This window comes from Aulostomus chinensis, chromosome 3 (genome assembly GCF_037954235.1).
Source record: "Aulostomus chinensis isolate RoL2024-O1b breed Wild chromosome 3, RoL_Achi_v1.0, whole genome shotgun sequence".
Classification (NCBI taxonomy): domain Eukaryota; kingdom Metazoa; phylum Chordata; class Actinopteri; order Syngnathiformes; family Aulostomidae; genus Aulostomus; species Aulostomus chinensis.
In genome coordinates this window covers 4762655-4783103 of record NC_141322.1, presented here as the reverse complement: position 1 = coordinate 4783103, position 20449 = coordinate 4762655, and the positions used below count along the sequence as shown (strand labels likewise).

General features: G+C 42.4%; 1 protein-coding gene across 4 annotated transcripts in view; it reads left to right on the top strand.

Annotated features, from left to right (window-relative positions):
* Nucleotides 1-11419: 11419 nt before the first annotated feature.
* Nucleotides 11420-20449, top strand: part of fhit (fragile histidine triad diadenosine triphosphatase) — a 367464-nt gene continuing 358434 nt past the window's right edge. For all 4 annotated transcript variants that reach the window (XR_015112247.1, XR_015112248.1, XR_015112246.1 and 1 more), the window contains exon 1: nucleotides 11420-11443. The gene's annotated coding sequence lies outside the window, so the exon portion shown is untranslated. The remainder of the gene's footprint in view (nucleotides 11444-20449) is intronic.

Sequence of the window (20449 nt, the reverse complement as noted above, 5' to 3'; positions counted from 1 at the left end):
TGCAGTCAGGTCATCAGTCGGGAAAAACTGTGCTTCTGTTACATTTTGATTTTGTAAATGTTGTATCTCGATAGTCTGAATCCCTCCCGACTTTCCTCGTTAAATACAGATTCAGATGCCAGCTGCTGCACTTCAGGTGCACCAGGCGTGCCTGTAGCTCTTCGAGCTCTTCAGCTGCATCCACTGGATACTCCTGCTTTTTTACTTTAATCAGCTCTGCTGCACATATTCTTAATTACTTTATTCTAATATGTACCGGGGAAAACAATGGTGAATTGCCTCTGCAATATATATATATATATATATATATATATATATATATATATATACAAATGCTTTACCCAATTCTACTCAGTTTTTGCCACAGCTACAGGAAAAATTAGGGAAAAAAAAATACTGTATATTTTTTCCGAAAGCATTTGTATATATATATATATATATATATATATATATATATATATATATATATATATATATATATATATATATATATTATTTTCATGGTAAAAAAAAATATATGCATACAAACAAAATACAAATGAAGAAAAATTAGGAACGCCACGTGACGGTTGTATGACTCCAGTGTGTGTGTGTGTGTGTGTGTGTGTGTGTGTGTGTGTGTGTGTGTGTGTGTGTGTGTGTGTGTCACACTGACCTTACGTTCTTTTCAGTTGGTCCTTGTGACCCAGTGGATGTTTGTGCTAAATTAAAAGAAATTGCTCGCACGGATTCAAGCCATTCATGTAATTGTTGTTTTCAAACAGAGATGCTTCTCTTGCAGGATCTCAAGCGTTGTGTTTATCTGTGAGAAAACGTGGAAAAACTGTGGTCTTCCCTGGGCCATTTTAAGTTCTGTCTTAATTAGTATCTTTGTCTTCGTCAGTGGAAACTTGAATGTAGGAAGACACTAAACAAAAGCAGTAAAGCTCTAAATTTTTTGCCTCATACACACACATTTTCCAAGGGCCATTTTCCGTGTGATTGCAAAGCAAATTTTAATTCCAGAATTCCCGGTGGTCCTTCTCTTGAAACACACGTAGCAGACCAAGGGCTGTCGCGTCCAGGTCAGCTTGTGTGAATGGAGCAGGTCATTGTCCAGAGAGTCTGCAGCGTGTTGGAGGGTGTGTTGTTATTTCAGTTACATTTCATTTCTGTCACACGGAGTCACATACAAAAATGTTGGCGGGAACAAGATTTGGAAACTTCTGTTGGCAGACGAGAAGCCATCGCGCACATTCAAGCGAGAAATTCCAAACCAGCTCTGTGACTGTGGTGTCCTTGTGCACACTCCAAACCCACGCACCATCCTTCACCTGGATCAAACTCTCCTGTTGGTGAGAGCTCGTCTGACACCGACAGTCTTCTTTTTGTGTGCTGTGTGTGTGTGTGTGTGTGTGTGTGTGTGTGTGTGTGTGTGTGTGTGTGTGTGTGTGAGGACAGGATTCTAAACTGCCCTGTCTGACGCCTGCTGTTACAGATGTGTTCGATATGGCCTGTAGTCATTTTAGAGACACAGAGAAAAAGGTTTGACTGACACAAACTTCAACAGGTGTGTTTTTATGCCTCTGTGTGGATGATAGCCGTCGGTCGTCTGCCCATGTTAACACGGTGCCTTGAGAGAATTTCTTCAAATTCCGAGGCCCAAGGTCGCTTTGACAGATACACATCATGGAAGCAATTAGAAACTTCTTGAAACTGCATCTACATAACTCAAAGTTCAAGGTTTTAGGAAAACAGCATTGTGGCCCCCTTACAGCTTGAGCAGTGTTCAAATCTCGGAGGAGAGTCGTGACGTTCCTCCAGCGCGAGGGCCGCGAGACACAGACTTGACTGGGAGGATGAGATTCATTCAGCGGGGAGACAGTTTAACAGATGCTGGATGATTCCTGTCTGATTAGTCCTCGCTCACATCTGGATGACAATTCATCAATACATCTCTTCAGCTCTCCTGCTGAGGCTGACAAATGGTTCCTTTTTCATGACAGACGTCTCTTAATGGGGGGTTGTCTGACAATGAAATGCTCTTTTTCCACTTCCATGGCAATTCATTTACAACTGATATAAAAAGCTTCATAAACTTTGCAGATGGTCATGTAAAGCGTTATCTTGCTCTTGTTTTGGCAGATCCCAAATCACCCTGGTCAAGTTAACCGTTCCTAAATTAATTGAGCTATTAATGCGTCCCATCATGGCCAATATTGCGCAGCTCTGAATGAAGTTAGATTTTTTTATTTTTTTATTTTCTCTATAGAAAGATGACACCAGACACTCGTGATACTGCACACAGAGGCTGAATGTTCCTGTTTCAGTTATGTTGCTGATCCAAACCAAGCAGTAGTGGATGGACCTTTGCTTCAAGTCGAAACACATGGGGAATAATTGATAAACAAAACTGCATGATAATTTAATATTTTGAACCGCGAACACTTAAACCCTGAAGGTTATGGCGGCCCGATTCCCCCAAGAAGGGGTATCCAAAATAACTCAAGACCAGCTCACAACTGTCAGGTCTCATCTCTGTCTGTCTCTGGATCAGCCAAGCCTCAGAGAATATCCTCCCAGTGTCAGCGATGCTGCTACAGCATGTCTGAATCGGTAAGTAAGGAGAAACTTTCCTTTTTCATCTTGCCTGTTATTGATCTAGATTGGGCAGCAGATAACACCTTGATAGCAATGATCTGATCCAATATTAAACACCACTGAATGCATTCCCCAACTCCCCGGCTGAACCTCATCTGAAGAATATACCACAAAGCACATAGACACTACAAAGCTTTTTTTATACTTACAAAGTTTTTCTGCACGCAGGTGGTGGTCCGTTGGGCTGAAAAGGTTGAGAGTAATTTCAAGAACACAGGTCACCAATGGTATAATTTCTCTGTTTATTTCCCAAAGCAACAATTCTTTAGGTAACATTTAAACATTCTTATAAACAGACTCAGAACTTTCTTTCTTTTGTACCTTGACTTTTCCACAGCCAAACTTCCAGTGGTCTTCCTCAGAGGAGTCACGTGATACTGCTAACATGTGTCCTGTCAGCTGGTCTGTACAGGTTTTGTTGTATCCCAGGTGTGAGACCACATGCTTGTCCCCTGATCCTGGTTCCTTAACCCAGCTGTGAAATCTATTGCTTTCTGGTCCAACAGTCTTGGCCCTGTCACAGTCCACCTTGTGGTTCTCTCTTTTACATTGATAAGAGATCTTCCTGTTTGATTGCATTCCGAATGTTTCCTGGTCGCAGATGTTCCTTCTTTCACATGCCAAATGTTCTGCGTGTTTGTGATGGAGATTTTATCTCTGCTGTTGCCAACTTTTATCTGTGTCAGTAAATTCATAATATCAAAATATTCAGTGACTCATAACAGCATTTCTGCAGTCATGTTCCTCTCAAACCATCGCAGGAAATAACTTTCGTGACATTAAAATCGTTGCCGTTTCTTTCATTCCATCGTTTTTCCTCATCTTTCCATTTCAGGAGCAGGTTGTCGTGTAGCAGCGTCCATCTCGGGTGAGTAAAGCATTTCAGGCGCTGCATAGAGCTCATTTACAATTTACAACCTCAATAAGAAACAAAAAACAGAATTATTACCTTCATAACAGTGTCAACAAACGTAGTCAAACATTCTAAACTTCAGTAGGATTCATGGCAGAGTGGGTGTAACGTCCAATAAATAGGGCAGTAGAGAGTTCTAGAAGGAGGGTTTTCACTGCTGATGATCCTTTGGGATTTTTATCCACCACATGATTGACAGTTGGTACGACAGACTTCCTCTCTGTCAGTTCACTTTTACCCGCTGTAAATATGGTTACTGTACTGTCTTTGGTTTTGTTTGTATTGTGTCAAGTATATTTCTGTTTATTGCTTTAGCACTAGAGATGAAAATTCATTGTCCTATAAATCTGGTACACCCACCTTATTTCACATTATGAATTTACAAGTCAAAATTAAACTGGAACCAGACTGGGGGGACTGCTTGCCAGTGAGTGTCTGGTGGTCATCCACATCAACCAGTGCACTTTTTTTTTTTTTCCCCATCATTGCCATGGTGACATCATCCAGTTCGTAGTCGCTCAGCTAAATATTGGTATTTTTGTGCCTCTGCACCGGCGTGGGCTGGCAGGTTGTCCATCTGTCTTTCCCATTCTCATTACCGCATCATTTCATGTTCACTTGGAGTCAAGGATGAACTGAAAAGATTATGGAGGTCAAAGGTCACAATGAAGACAAAACTGTCTCTGGCCAGAATTGAGATGCTAATTGATGACAAAATTCCACAAAAATGTGTAATAAAATCTGACTGTTTTCGGGGGGGGGGGGGGTAACAGTGCTTCTAGTCATCTGCTGAATATGTCAGATAGAACAGAACTCTTAGAATAGGCACCGTGATGCAATAAGGTCCGTGTTCTTATCCTCTAAGAGCAGCATTTGACACCACTGACCATAACTTCCTCATCAGTCGTCAAGAAAAGTTGGAGATCACGTGTCTGAAAAATATGACTGCAGCTGAGTTGCCTCAGTCCATTATAGTTCTCACTATATGCTCCCACTTGGTGACATCATCAGGGAGCACTATTTGTGTTTCCATGGCTACACAGATAATACACAACTCTCCACTTCTGCACAACCACATGATGCGGCAGCAATTACCTCCATCACCAACTTTCTCTTGGAAGTAAACAAGTGGATGAGCAAAATTTCATTCAAATTAAATAAGGACAAAACTGAAGTCTGGTCCCACATCAAAAAGAACACTGTTGTGTAATAATCTGGGTAAATTAACTCCCTGGTTTGAACCTGAGGTCAAAAGTCTTGGTGGTATCTTAGATCGAACTGAGCTTCAGTTCCCACATCAATGAGTTAACAAAAACCACCTCAGGAATGTCACTAAAGTGGAACCGCTCAGAAACCAAAGAGCTGCTGAGAAACTAATTCATGGTTTTGTCTCAAGCCAGTTGGACGACTGCAATGCACTTTTTACTGGCCTCCCACAGAAAACCACTGACTTCAGCTGATCCAAAACTCTGCAGTTTGGTTGTTAACCAGGACAAAGAAGAGAAAACACTTTCGTCCAGTTTAAGCAGCTATTCACTGGCTTCCTGTAGGATTTAGAAAAGACTTTAAGGTCCTCCTCCTCAAGTACAAAGCTCCTGATGGGCAAGAACAAAGCTTCATTGCACACTCAATAGTTAACGAGATTACTAACTGTACAGTTGGCTGCGTACCCTCAAGAACACTGCAACCGTCTGCTGCTGGCTTACTTGTGGTTTCCAGCAGCAGCAGGAAGATCGGTGACACGGTTTTTGTAACTTACACCCCAACTAGATGATTTAAAAAAGAGAGCTTGAAATATATATTTTTAATAGAAATATCTAAAAAATGAACCCTATTTTATACATTTAACTGTTTTTAATGTTTTAAGTGGACTTGGCAAGTTTAGCCGAGAGGTTGAAGCAGTAAGAGTTGCATCCGCTCCACACCAGGTGCTTCATGACATGCTGGGTGATGCTCCCTCCCCAGCCTTTCCTGCACCTCCTCCACTTGTTGGGATTCCACACCCACCCCACTAGAGGTTATGGTGGTGAAGATGTACCCCGGAACCACCGTGGAACCCCACTGTGAGCTGCAAGGTCAGATGATGGCAGGACCCCATGTTGTCTATGGACCATGTATCAGTTCACCATGTCGCCACTTCCTCACCTTGAGAAAAAACCAAAACCATAAAGACAGAAGTCATCAATTTACCTCTATTTCTCTCCATTATACACGAATGCAGCATCTAAATACACATTAGCCAGGTTTCCCCAGTGTTAAGCCACTGCCAAACTGATTGTGAAAGTCCTGCAGCCATGTTACTGAGCGAGCAAGCAATCCTCAGAATATGTTCTAGCTCAACAACAGAACACCTCACGGCACAGGTCAGCTGATAAAAAGTGTGTGAACATGAAATACTGAATGTTGTCGGATGAGCCTCAATTAGCGTACATGAAACCAGAGCTAATTAGCGTAATTAACACGTGGGGGGCGGCGATGCATTGTGAATTACTACATGCAGCAGAGCATACTAACGTCTGCCCGCCGTCAGACACTTCAGAATCTTCCAGTTGAAACCACAAAGGATGAAAGATTTGTTCATACATCACTTTATCCTGTCACTAAAGTAACCAGAGTCGGTGTGCTGCTCGTTAAGAGCAGAAATCTGAGGATATTCACCTTCCATGGTCATGACTGGTCAATGCACTTTCATGAGTATGTGCCATTTGTGTAGCTGTGTGTGTCCAAGTTGTGGACTCCTGGAGTGGAGCTGTCTGAGGAAGCAAAATGAATTTCAGCGTAAACTGACAATAAAGTTGTTTCATACCGTATGAGGTAAAAAAAGTTTACATTCCCAATCATATCATTTTTACCATTACCAGACAGAACTGACCCTAGCCACGTTTACATGCAAACTTTTTCTTCATTCCGATTGAAATTATTCCGATTGACGAGTTCGGGTCAACTGTTTACATGTGACGTGATCTATTCCGATCTGGTGTTTACATGCCACTTCATTCAATCGGAACCGCCGTTTTACAGCAGAGTGATGTAAACATCACGCGACTGATCAATGATGGAGGTCCATCGCGTGATCAGCACAGTCGTTGCGATTGTGTTGACACATTTATTTAGCTACACATTTATAAGTTTGTGGGATCATATCCACTTTTGTTGTTGTGCTGTTTAGCCTTGGAGCAGCCGGTCTTCAGAGTTTCCCAGCGGTTTCTAATTTGTTCGACGCTCCGGTCGATGCCGGCTTCGTTGAGTTTTTTTGTGGACTTTTTTGAACAGTTCAGAATTTTTTGTTTTCCTACCGTCTAAGCGTGCGATAATGTTCAGGTCTTTGAGAGTTTGCATTAAAAATCAACTCTACGCTGCAGACCAGTTCTGCGTGCACTGCTGCTTGGAAGCCGCCATTTTTATCAAGTGAGGAAACGTCACTGCGCATTTACGTCACGACAGAGCACGCGCAGAAAGAACACAGCCTGACAGCATTCTGTTTCACCGTTTACATGACAAGATTTTACATCTGATTGGTTTGGGAAAAGGAATATTCTACCCCTGTGAAACCAAATGAAATTCCATTCGGTTTAGGCCTCTTTATTCGGATTGAGGTGTTTATATGGAACATTTGTACTCGGTTTGGGCTTCTAATCCGATTCTAATTGGAATATTAGGCTCCATGTAAGCCCAGCCCCTGTCAGCTTCTCCACCTGGGCTGGAATTATGAGTAGGATGAGTCATTGTGGATGAAGTAGTTTTTGAGAGGACTGATTAGCATCTAATGCAATGCCTATGAGGTGACTGGAGCCCGCTACACCTCACGGTAGATACACTCACACAGCTCCGTACCGGACCAAAACTGTCACTGAAAATATCCTCATACCTCAAAACTACAAGTTCCATCAATAAAATTACTTCACTTTAAGAATAACATGACTTCAGTGAGGACACAGGGTGGATGCTGTTTATGGTTCAGGTGCCCTGGAGGTCAAAAAGCACAGCAGCACTTAAGAAAACACAACATTTCACAAAACATAATACATTTCAGACAGCACTTTAAGACTTCACAAAGAACGACAGCGTCCCACGAAATGCTTCACATTTCAGATTGCAGCAAAGATGGGAACAACCTTTCTTGTTTCTGATTGGACACAACGTGCTCAAATTACAGTTTACTCAATGGATGTAGCCAGAGAAACGCTCTAAAATATAAACTGTTCTAATTGGTTGATATGCTGCCAATCAAGACATGACGCTTTGCGCTATCGTAGAAGTGCAGACGCTCCGATGGTTGTTCTTCAGAGCAGTAGGTAACGCTGGCACCTGCTGAGTAGAGTCCAGGTCCACGCAGCTCTGACATGATGGCCCCTGTGACTGCATTTGTTGGGGAGAAGTTGCCCCATCTCCTCTCGTCTTAACTCTTTCAACTGTGCTTTTAGGTTTCCAACTGACATGTTAATGTTACGATGGGTTGAAAGCATGTCAGGGGTTAGACTGTATTCATATCGTTTATTAAAATATTCCTTTATAATTTCCATTGTGTCTTCTGTTCTTTTCCAATTCAGTTTGCAGTTCGTGCAGGGACAGAGGTGAGTAGCACGTAACAGAAACAGGAAACGACACTGTGCTGTCGGGATCTGTCCAATCAGGAACCAGAAGTGCTGCCCCTACATTTTCTGTAATCTCATTGGGTTTTGTCAAATTTTCTTTTGCGTCATTACTTAACTCCTTCTTTATTCAGAACTCAACTTTACTCGTTAGTGATCGGGACACACCGTTAAAGCTGTGACGTCAACATTAACAGTGATAATACTCTGTGCATTTACTTAAGTTTGAACAAAATAAAAGTGGACAAAGAATCTCTGCATTTAACTCACGTCTCCTTTCCTCCTCTAACCTTATTTTCTAAAAGGAGATGCTTGTGTGTTTGACAGGAGGATGGAGAGGTCATGGCTCCTCTGAGGGTCAACAACAGCAGATGTCCCCCTCAACCCTCATGATCAAGCCCATCCCTCCCAACATGATGTGAGAGCCAACAGGAGAGTTAGCGTATCTGTGTTGGAGTGTCATGGCTGGTAGGATGAGAAGACTTCGTCCAGCACCTGTGGTTGGTGATATCAGGTGATTTGGAACAGAAGAAGCAAATCTGTTCTTCATCTGAAGCTCAGTTTTAAGTGTCACCATCATAATTTTCCTCAAAATCCTTCAGGTGATTGTTCTCTAAACACATAGAAAAGCAAATGTTAATATGTAGCATGGATTATGCTCCGTCTATAACATAAAGCCAATTGTATCTGCTCTTTCTGTCTGTTCAGGAGAACCAGCTGACTGGGAACCAGGACCAGTACCTTCTCCACCAACCGTCACATAACCTTTTACTCCTCCACCTACAGGTCCTCCTTCCTGTCATCAACACTGCACCCATCTCCCTGCTAGCAGTCCCATATCTCTCACCAGCAGGTAGGCAGAACCTTCAACCAGCAGTGGTCTTGAAGGTGCAGGGACTCAGGGGGTCCCTCTGAATACAGACCTGGGAAGGAGAGCAGCTCATGGGTGAGCATCTGGTGGCCGTCTATGTCCGTCTGTCTTTGATTCCGTTAACTCAAGATTGGATCATCCAGTTGATCTGGAGCTTGTCCAGTGCAACTTCCATGGTTTTTTTGCATCATCTCCAAGTTAAGGCACTCAGCTAAATGTCAGGACGGGAGGATCAACACCATTCAAACATACTAGACCAGCTGTACGATTGTCCACACTGATCCCAAATAAATACAATTAACTTTGTATAAAATACTGCCACTCAGATGCTGCTGCTACTGCAGGTTTGATTCACCTGCCATGTGTTGTCAAACAGCAACAGATGCTGGTGATGGTTCTCCTGGTGCACTGGGATGGGGTTCCAATCCCTACGTTGTCCTTCTCACTGTTTGGTATTTACATGAGAATCCACAGTTTCCAGTCCAGTCCAGTCACTGTAGCAACTGCTACTAACTTCCAAAATACTGTCTAATGCTTCCTGCTCTTAAGAATGTCCACAATGTTGACACGCACAGCTGAACCCAGAGTTCATTCCAACAATGAAATGCTACAGGTGCCACATCCACTACCAGCAAGACTGGGAGCCAAGCAATACGTCCAGTCCCACCAGGCACACCACCCCTTTGGCCAGTGGACCATAATATTCACCGTTAAACTCCAGTTAAGTATTCTGCTGGTCAAAGGACTGAATTACTCTCAGCATGGCTATTCAGAGTACTTGAACACCTAATTATAGACTTAAAGTGTAGTTTTTAACTTTAGTCAAACTGACAGGTTTGTCAGGGCGGTGTGAAAACTCGTTAGAACTCTGGTCCTCTTTGGTTTGATTCCACCCTGAACAAATGCATTTCTGAACGTTTTTTCTTATTGTTCGTCATTTGTCACCATTAGCTTCAAGCTATGTATAAGTTGCTGTCTCTGTCTGCAGTCTGGAGTCATCAAGAAGTAATGCAAGAGAGGAAAAAACATACTAATAAGTGAATAAAGTCATCATACTGTGAAGGAATACACCAACTTCTTAGTATCAGACAAGCTGATAGAGGCCCTGCAGGGCTCCACACCCCAACGAGACAGCTGGTGGCTAGTTAGCTTAGCAGCAATCTAACACAAGCAGTGGGGTAGCAGAGAAAGACATCTCAAAAGTCATCAAACACTTTTATACAAAACAGTCTTGGCCTACATTACGAAAACTGTAGTTGTGTTTGACTTATTTTAACAACAAAAAAAGGATATTTCAAGATCTTTTTTATCACAAACTAAATCGATCAGCTTGAATGTTGATTTATTATAATTTTCACTTAACATTTTTGAGAGAAAGGTTCTGTTATAATCAAATAAATGCTTTGAAATTTTCAAAGTTTGTGATGAAATTTGTGTTATATTTTGAAATTAGACATCTTTTTTTTTCATTTTTGCTGCAAAAATATGGTGGTCATTTGTTGTTGTTTTTGTTTTTTTGTTTTTTTGGATGACTAATAATCAGAATCATCCCTGAAGAAAAGGCTACAAATTCTCTCAAAATTTTAGGCCTATAAAATGTTCCACAGAAATAGTCTCTTGATATTGGACACTGCCCACCCATGTCTCTTTACACAAATGTGACCTTTGTTATCGACAAGCTCCATGGTAAATGATCTTCTATTAATTGGGGATAAGAATTAATATGTTTCTGCTGAAAGTCATTTTCACCTTGATTGAGACAAACAAAATATACTGTAGAAAGAGCCTCCTGTTGCCGAGGAGAAAGCATCATAACATAATCAGGTTATATAGGAACTCCATAAAAGCCATTTATCTGGAATCATAAATGAGGAGAATACACACACACACACACACACACACACACACACACACACACACACACAGTCACACACTTTGGAAAAAAAGGATGATATTGATCCATTTACACATTTGTGAGACTTAGACTGGGAATCTTTATAAGCTTTTGAATAGTGAATCTGTGTTTACATGAATTCTTTATGTCCATGACACCTCAGGCTATTTAGTAGAAACACAAAAATAAAGGTTTGAAGAATTGGAAGAAGTGTTCTTTGTATTCCTACACTGTGTGCAGCTCAATTGATTTGACCATGAGGGTAACACTGTAAACACGAATGACACTTGTAAAAGACTATTATTAATTCAAATTTATTGTGTTTTCTTTCGAAAATATTTCAATAAATATTGTCTCCTAGCTGTCAAAAAATTGTCCACCCTGCCTGAAACGCACCACCAAGCTTGCCTCGTATAATATGTGGTACTTGTAGTTTTTCTCCAGTACCCCATTCGTGGTTTTCCCTCCCTGACGCGCTAAAATAAAACTCCTCTTCCCATAATGCACCTGTTCGATCCCGTCTATCGGAGGAGGTGAGTGTCACGAACACGTCTGTGTGCGCGAGCTGGCAGAAGTAACGTCCCCGTGTAAACGTCGAATTCAGAGATTTACAACAAAATCCTCCTTTAGTCTTTTTAATGTCCACTGCACTGTCATACAAACACAACGGAGCCAGTGAGCATGCGCGCATCCATGTCACGCCGTCCAGACACGCACGTGCACGTCGGTCCCTTTAAACAAGCTAACGTGCGAGTGGTGCTGGGCGGTGTAAAAGACGGAAGTGTTCACCGTGAAAACGGCCGCTAAACTATGTCGATGTGTAGCTTGAAATGTGGCCCCTCAGCGTTTGACTTGCCATCTTCACGTTAACTTGGAAGGTGGCTTGATGCCTCCGGTTTCAGGCTAACAGGCTAGCCGGGTCGACTTCGTCGCGTACTCCCCCTGCCTTTCTATCAATTTAAAGTATGACTTGAATGCCTCGAGGTAAATGTACTACAGAGAACGTGGTAAAAGTCGTCGGTGATACACGAGAGCTGTTTCTTACATTCGGCGTAGTTTGAATCGATAAAACAAAGGCGTTGTTTTTAGAAGTGCCGGCTTTATCAGCGCTGACAAGATCAGCTGGGCTTGAGTGTATGAAGCTGCCGAACCCGCTCTTGAACGATCTCAGATGTAAATATTGGTATTTTATCCGTGCAGTTCAAGCTAATAAACACCTAAATGCCGAATTTTCTACCGGGACCGTCACTAATCTTTACTCAGTGTCTGGATACACAGAGCGGATATACTGAATGAACATACGCCCCCTCCACAGTACCACAAATTCCATCCTCCAAAACGACCATTAAAGTAAATCACCACCTTCCTCACTGGAGTCCGTAAGAAGCGGTTCTAATCACCATGAAGGGCTTCCTCCTCTTCCCTTCCTCTTCTTCTTTTCATGCAATTAATTCAGAAGCTGTTTCATGGTTGAATGTCTTTGTTCAGCTGTTTCGGCCTCATAAAGCAGATGGAGTAAAGCTCTGAGTCTTGACAGGATGTTACAGATCTGCCCCTCAGCATATTTACCTGTGAAAATTTGTATGTTTACTCACCTGTTATCATGTGTTTGCACCTCAGAGAATGACGCTGCCATTGACTCACGCAAGGCCCTCAGCTGTAATTAGTCAGACGTACTTGTGCTTTAATGATGGAGAGGCAGTGATATTGATAACCTTATTAATTAACACATTCTCACAGTAAACATTTCAGTCAGCTCTCCCTCCTGCCTCCCACTGCAGCAACAGTTTAGCTGTGTTGTGGATTCATAGTTCTCATATTTGTGCAGGATGATGGTTTTCTCGACAGAGGCGCGCAGATCTAGACCTGTTGACGTTAGGGATTAGTCATCTGGTCTCTGCCGGTCCCCCTTTAGGTGAAGTCAAGAGTGGGAAAACCTGTTGTTAGCCAATGACTTCTAAGAACTACTTCAGGTCGTAATTATGAAAAGGAGCTTGTATAACACATCTCTGGTGGAAAATTGGGGCTTTTGTTCCTGTACATGAGGTTTCTGTGAGAAACTACGCAAACGACGATGGAACCGTTTGACCTCATGCAGACATTCTGTCGTCAGTTCCTTGGCGGGGACATTTACAGGAAGTTGACACTGTTTTGGAAGGTTTCCTGGTTGTGGTTTTTCCCTTGGTATATGATAACAGTACAGTTAACAGTACGTGAGGTGATGATCACCGTCATGTGATTTGTGTTTTAAAAGCAAAGAGTGGAGTTTGAAAAGCGATTAGCCTAGCATGCCAGTTTTAGCTCTGATGTGTTGATGAGGTGCGAATGCATCCTCGTTCTGTCTGACGCGTGTGCATCCAGGGTAGGTAGCAGTCAGGTAGACACTCGTTATTTTTGAACATCTGAATGCAAAGCACTTTGTGGCGGTTGCATGTTTTGACTTTTGTTCCTGCATTTACCTGGAGAAACTGTACTTTCTGCTTTATTCCATGTGCCTCAAGCTAGTGCCGATGCATGCTGGTTTAAAATGGTGAAGTACAAAAGAGCAATCATAACTTAAACTCACAATAGTGATTTTTTTTTTACTCCCAATCATTATTTCCCCAGGGAATAACATAAATATAAAGGCTGTGTATTTACCCTTCTTTACAAAAAGAATAAGGGGGACAGGCATCAGTGTTATCGCCAATCTGACCACTTCATGTGTTCGTATTGTTTGGCTCTATTGTTGGAGCAGTAGAAAAAGACCCCCATGGGGTCCAGAACCAAACCAGTAGCAATGACAGGAGGAAGTCAGATAGAGAATATAAAGGAGGAGTTGAGTTGGAGGCACAGAGGAAGCAGGAGATGAAGGCAGGCAGACGCAGATAAAATAAAGCGCCTTGACTGTCAGTTGATGAAGGAAATAACTGGGTCATCAAGGCTTAATTTCCGACACCTCTCAGTTTGTGATGCCTGTGTTATGGAACCTATTTGCATGAATCCAGCAACTCTCCTGGAAAAAAAAGAAATAGTCACGTTAAAAAAAAATGGATTTTAATTTTCAGACAATTTAAGGCAACGTCACATTCTTAGTCAGTTGAGGTGTATTATTCAAAAGTGAGGGGATGTAATTGTTGGTGCACGGTGACATGCTGACAGGTACGGCTGCTCTCCCCTCTTCAATAGAGTAGAGGAGTTGCCTGATGGTTCTGAATGATTCAGGATGGCGGCGGAGCAGCAGCAGCTGCTAGCCAGCTGGCTAGCTCTAACACCAGCCATTGTGGGCATTTGCATGTGCGCATAGCTTAAAATAATCTTTTTAATACCATGACTTTTCTATCGTGTAAATTTTGTGAAATTGATGCCTGTTGAAGTCCAACAGCAATAGTTGGCGGGCATTTGTGCATGTGTCATGTTCTCAGCACCGCCTTCTGTGTATGTTCTGGTACCTGCCCCCCCCCCCCCCCCCCCAGGGCCGACAGATACAGATTTTTTGGGGGCCAATGCCGATTTTGATATTAGGGAATAAAACATTCCAATAACCTAAATATTGGCTGACTAATTTTTTTTTTTTTTTTACATTTTTCATATAAAAAAGCAAAATACCTGCTTTTTGATTTTGACACTTGTTACGAAAATTTGAATTGAAAGGCAACACGCGCTATCATCTCAGTAAACATAAGGAAGTCCCTCTGACAGTGTCAACATTTACAAAGTAACACATTTATTGAATTAGAGTTCCTGGTAGGGCTGTTGTTGGTGTGCATTACACTGCCCAGGGTCTAACTGAGAGGTCAGTGAGTGTGTCTCTGTAGGTGAGAGGCAGGTGGATCAACAGAAACGTCTCTGGTAAAACAGGAAATGCGCCTCTTGGATGTCCTCTCAACGTGTGTTCACATTTTCCTTTCCTCCGTGAAGTTATAACTTCGACCAGAAAGGTTTTTTCTCCCCAACGCCATCAGTTAAAAAACACAGTCCACGCGCTGATGAAAGTAAATGCAGCCCACGTTTTTTGCACAGCGCTGAAGCCTCATCCTAATTTCCTCCTGTCTTATCTAGTCTGGTAACATGCAGCTGCCTGAGTGAGCGTAACATTACTTTGAGGTACTGTAACGTTACCGTTACATTATTCATGGAGCCATGACTGACTCGGTTTACCAGTTTAGCATGGTAGCTAAAATTTAAGCTAGGTTATCCTAACTTTCTTTAGCTTGCTAACGTGTCATTTCCCACTCCACTGTTATCATCAGGGAAGCGTGACAGGCACAAGGAGGCTCGTCGTCATTTTTTTTATTCCACAAACAAGTTATTATAAACTTGCCACAGAGGCAAACTGCTGGGTTTTAGTACGCATGCACTGTTAGCTTTTCAGTCCCGTACACTACTTCACTCTCTCTCTGTGGAGCAAGACATGAGTCGAAGCGCCCTCTACTGAAGACACAAGGATATCATTTCTAAGAAAAATGCCATATTAACGGCATTTTATTACTGAAAATGACATTAAAATCTGTGTCAAATGGCCAATTTTTGGCGGTTACAGATTATAGTGTAACTGCTCTGATTAATCGGTCGGGCATCTAATATAATCTCATGTAATCTTAAAGAAAATGTAAAAAGTGGCAAAAAAGGCAATGTTTTTACATGTATTGGTTGTAGTGGTAGATGTGCTCCTCCATATTGACATAACAGATGATGGCGCTAAAGACGGCTGTCAGAACAACTCTTCCTTCGCAGCCGTGAAGTCAAACCAGCGGCCTGTGAAATGTGGACGTCTGTGGAATATTTTGTGTTTATTCGGTGCCTCTGTTTGGAGCAGCAGGATCAGCACCATGGAGAGCGCTCAGCTAGTCCCACATGCTCAGATAACTCCTGTTTCAGCTGCACAGGCCGTGACTTCACACACCGCTGTCACGCTGTCAGAAACAGACCATGCCCCCCCAGGAAAGCCACCGTTTTGATTGGGTGGCCCCCTAAGAGTGTATAGGAAACTTCCAACGCCATCATTCTCATAGTTCACCTGTGTGGCAGCATCCTTGCGAGCATGGAGAAAAAGATGCAGGGGCAGTTACAGCTTCATGAAGGGCCTTGTGGTTTGTCAAGGGCATCAAATCTGAATGGCCTGTTGAACCTCAAGTCACAGAACAGGCCCCGCCCACGTCACAGTGACTGGGTTGTCTTATTTTCCGTTTTGTTTTTTTTTTGGTAGTCGTGGGAATGGCAGAGATCCAAATATAAAATGCACCAGCAAAATAAAATTGCAAGATATTTTTATGGCCCCAAAAACATTCCTATGCCACAGAGGAAGTGAGCTCATGTTTAGGATAACCATGTTCTTGAAGTCTTGGAGGTGAACCAGAACCAGGCTGTCTGGGTTCCTGGAGGGAGTTCTCTGTTAATGGAGCAATACTAATAGCATCCATAACTAAATTCTATTAAATCATCATGTGATTTTACTCTACAGTCTATTTTTGTATACGTCTGTCGTCATGAGTTATGTATTCGTCATGCTGACTGATTTCGTCCAGACGCAGACGTGCAGGCAACTGTCAGTGAGACTGACTGACCCCTTAGTTTTTTTATTAATTTTCAGAATCATTTCTTTAAAAAAAAAAATATTTAATGAGGCAGTTCTCAGTGGTCTTGTTAAGGAAGCTTGCATGACTCCACCCTCCTCTAATGGCGGCCATCTGTCTGGAGGGCAAAAATAGCCTCGGTATTTCAGAGAGAGGAATATTCATGATGCGTTGAGCCAGATCAGAACAGCAAAGACTCCTCTCTGCTCTCCCGCCATTGGCTTCTGCTCCTTTGACATGTCTGGATTGGAAATTTTTTGTTGTTGACACGATTTAGAATTCACATTTCAAAGGGCAGAGTTTAGGGAATCATTTGCTTTTCTAAGTGGAGAAATCAATGGATTTTACCCTGTCAAAGCGGCTTTGTGGCAGAGCTGCACATTGATATCAAACTCATGTGTCATGTTGGGGTTTTTTTGCGATTTATTTCTGAAATATCTGGCAGACATTAAACTTAAATTGTTTACACCATCACATCACTATGCAGGAGCAATATGATGAACAGAAACAAAAAACTGCACACTTCATACAAAACAAAGCCTTAAGAAGTAGCGCAGATAAAGCGTCTCGCGTTTGAGACAATATCACCCTCTCCTGAGGACACATGTTGAGTACGTAGGTGGATTATTTCTCTTATTACAAGCGAAAAAAGAAAAGAAAATCTGCCAGTGCAGTTGGCAAAGTTTACTTGTTCATCTCTTATGATAAAGCAATATTTTAAACATGAGCCAATATAGCGTACTGAGATGCTAGTTGTAGGGATTCGGTTTCAAATATTCTTAAAAATACTTTTTGTGATGTGACTCACTTTTGTAATGATAGTAGTAATAATAGTAGTAATAATAATAGTAATAATAGTAGTAATAATCGTAGTAATAAGCAATCATGGATGGGACAAGATAGATTGATGGTTAAGAGATCCAGAGTGCGCCGAACATCTTGAAGCAGATACTCCTGTACCTTTCGGAAGGTCAAAGGTCAGCAGCAACACTTTTCTGGCCATTATTCAGTCACTCAAGATCAGAATAGACATTTTTTTTTAACATATTATCAAATTCTTTTGGCAGACAAGGAAGGGAGCAGTAACGTGACTGGTTTGCGGGGGTACGGAGCAGTGAGGCGCTTGAGTTAGTTCCTAATCAGCTGAGCTCTTGCATCAACAGCAGCGCATACGGTGTCTCCCGCTGAATAGAAGGTGCTAATTTGCATTGATGCGCTCAGCCTGCTGGAGGTGGCGGTGTGTATTTACATAAAGCATTAACAGCATTAGACCAATGATACCTTAGAACTGTGATCCCTGCCAGGCTCTGCGTCACAACGCCGCACAGAGATTTGTGAACAAGGATGCATCATGCAAGAGAGCTGTTATTGATTGTGCACCATTTATTCATGCCACAACAAGACCTTGCACAACTGATTTGGTTCCATTGGCCTCATGCATTATTCAGCAGAGCGGAGTCCGTTCTCCCAAAGCTCCACATTCTCCCAGTTCGTCTGACACACAGACATATTGTCCTCGTGCTTTGTTGTGCGTCATTTCTCTTCCTGACACACAAAGCTCACTCTGTTTAATGTGCGCTGAAGCTGCCTCCATGTGACCTGATCTCCAGCCTCAGACACACACACACACACACACACACACACACACGCACATTCACATGACTTAAACACTTCCTATACCAGAAGAACCGAGGTAGTTATGTTAACCATCCAATAGATTATTGGCATGTCATTTGAATTAAAAAAGTAAATAAATTAATGGATCTATGAGGTTTGGAGAAGTAGTAACAAATACTGGAACACAAACTTTCAGTCGAATGAATATGAGAACATTCAGTACCACGCTGTCACATAACTCATTTGAAATATCACAAAACCTGCCACTGGAATTAGAGAGGCCTCCAAATTGGAATCAAATCAATATTCCATTATTTTTTTGTAAGATAAAACATTTTTCCTGAGATCTTTGTGTGTTTGTTTAACAATTCACATCTCATTCTCATGTTTTGATTCATTCAGCCGCAGTTTTAATTTTTATTAATCATTTTGAATGACTCATTCTCCTTCTGTGTACACAGTCTCTGTGGGGGTTTGGATGGGTAACTAATTGCCCTGATGGAGGCACACAGAAGCGTGGAAGATGGCAGCTTTGCCTCCTGGTCTCTGGGTTGTCATGGTTTTGGTTCTTAAACAAACGCTGCCATTTTTCCAGACATGGGAGCTGCTACGTCCAGCATGAGATGAACACCGTCCCCCCCCTAATCAGACCAGGTCTCCTCCAGAAAGTTTTCCAACTGTGTCTGAAGCCCACATAGTGTCAGTTTCACATCATTGTTGTGGATGTACGCACAGACTCAATGTGGGGTTTGGTGATGTAGTCGGACATCATCGCTGCTGAGGTGGATTACAGTTTTACTATAGTCACAGTTACTTTTAGCCAGCATTTCTAAATTAGCCTCACCTGCTCTGGCCCAAGGGATACATTGAATTGTACTTGCTGGTGTTGCTGGCCTCATGTTTGTTAAAGTGAAGCTGGTTTCTTCATTGGTGTGTTGCTGGGTGGGAAAATCTGTTTCAAAAGTGAACAGGTGGTTGCTGCCTCGGTCTGGGACGGTAGCAGGAGCGATGCGAGGTCATAGTAGCTAGTGAGGGCTAGCTAACAGGGGCGACTAATTGTTTTGATCGGTGTTGTTTTTGGCAGGCATTTTGATTTAGTTTTAGTCTCAGTCTTTTGGACTAAATGCTTCTTAATTTTAGTCACATTTTAGTCATTTCTATCCTTGATAGTTTTAGTCTAGTTTTAGTTGACGAAAACTCAAAAGGTTTTAATCAAATATCAAAGATACCTATAAATAAAAGACGTGTGTATGTACTTAATAGGCCAATACAAGTATTAGAATGAAGCACGCTGAAACTGATCTAACTTTCAAAGGTGAGGGTTTTTTTTCCCCTCTTTTTCTTTCTCTACCTTTTACTTTTATTATTTTGTTGCAGATGCAGACAACACACTGGCACACAAGATGAGTATTGTATCGCAATAAAATAGGATTAAAAAAATAAAAGCACACTTGACTTCCATATGAACGACCACATGTCCCAACATCTTGGCTTCAGCTGCTGTTATTGGTTAAAGCATCCACGTGTGTTGCTTACATAGGGAACAGCAGCAGGTCTGAGGACTACCGTGTTTCCCAGTCCCACAAACGTGGGTCAAAGCATTTCACCTGCCACCCGTCCACAAATGGACAGGGGTTTTATTCATAACATGCTAGATTAACAGAAGGGCTGGTTTAAACGAGCCAACATTAGCGAGGCCCCTGGCAGCCCCGCTCATTCTAGCTTTCGCATGTAGCACGAGGAAGCGGTCTCTGCACCACGGGGGAGGTGAAACCACCACCACCACAAAACTTTAGGCTTAATACAAAAACAAAATGCATCACAGGGCGAGCCTCACAGACTAAAGCTATGCTTTAATCGTCCCTCTTTTTACAACCACCCGACACCGCTGCTGCTGCCGTGGTGGGAGTCTCCTCCGCTGCAGACAGGCCCAGACTGTCTCTGTGTGTGCATGTGTGTGCGCGCGAGAGAGGCTTTTAGTGCGTGTGCACTGATGATGGGGGCGTGACCATTCGGACCAACAGCTACAACTGGCTCCATTCGGATGTTTGAGCTCTTGATTGACATTGCACGCATGTCATACTTGGCGGAAAAAAACCCACATGTTTTGAAACTTTGATCGTCCACCCACTAACAATTTAGTCCTGTCTCGTTCTCGTCAGACGAAAATGTATACAATTTCGTCACATTTTAGTCTTTGCAGGGCTTTGGTGACATTCGTCTTAGTCTCATTTTCGTCATGGAAAAAAGGTGTCTAACGTCGTCATTTTCGTTTTCGTCCAGCGTGATGAAAACGACAGTGGTTTTGATGAATTGATGCAGGCGGCACGGTGGTGCAGTGATCAGCACTGTCGCCTCACAGCAAGA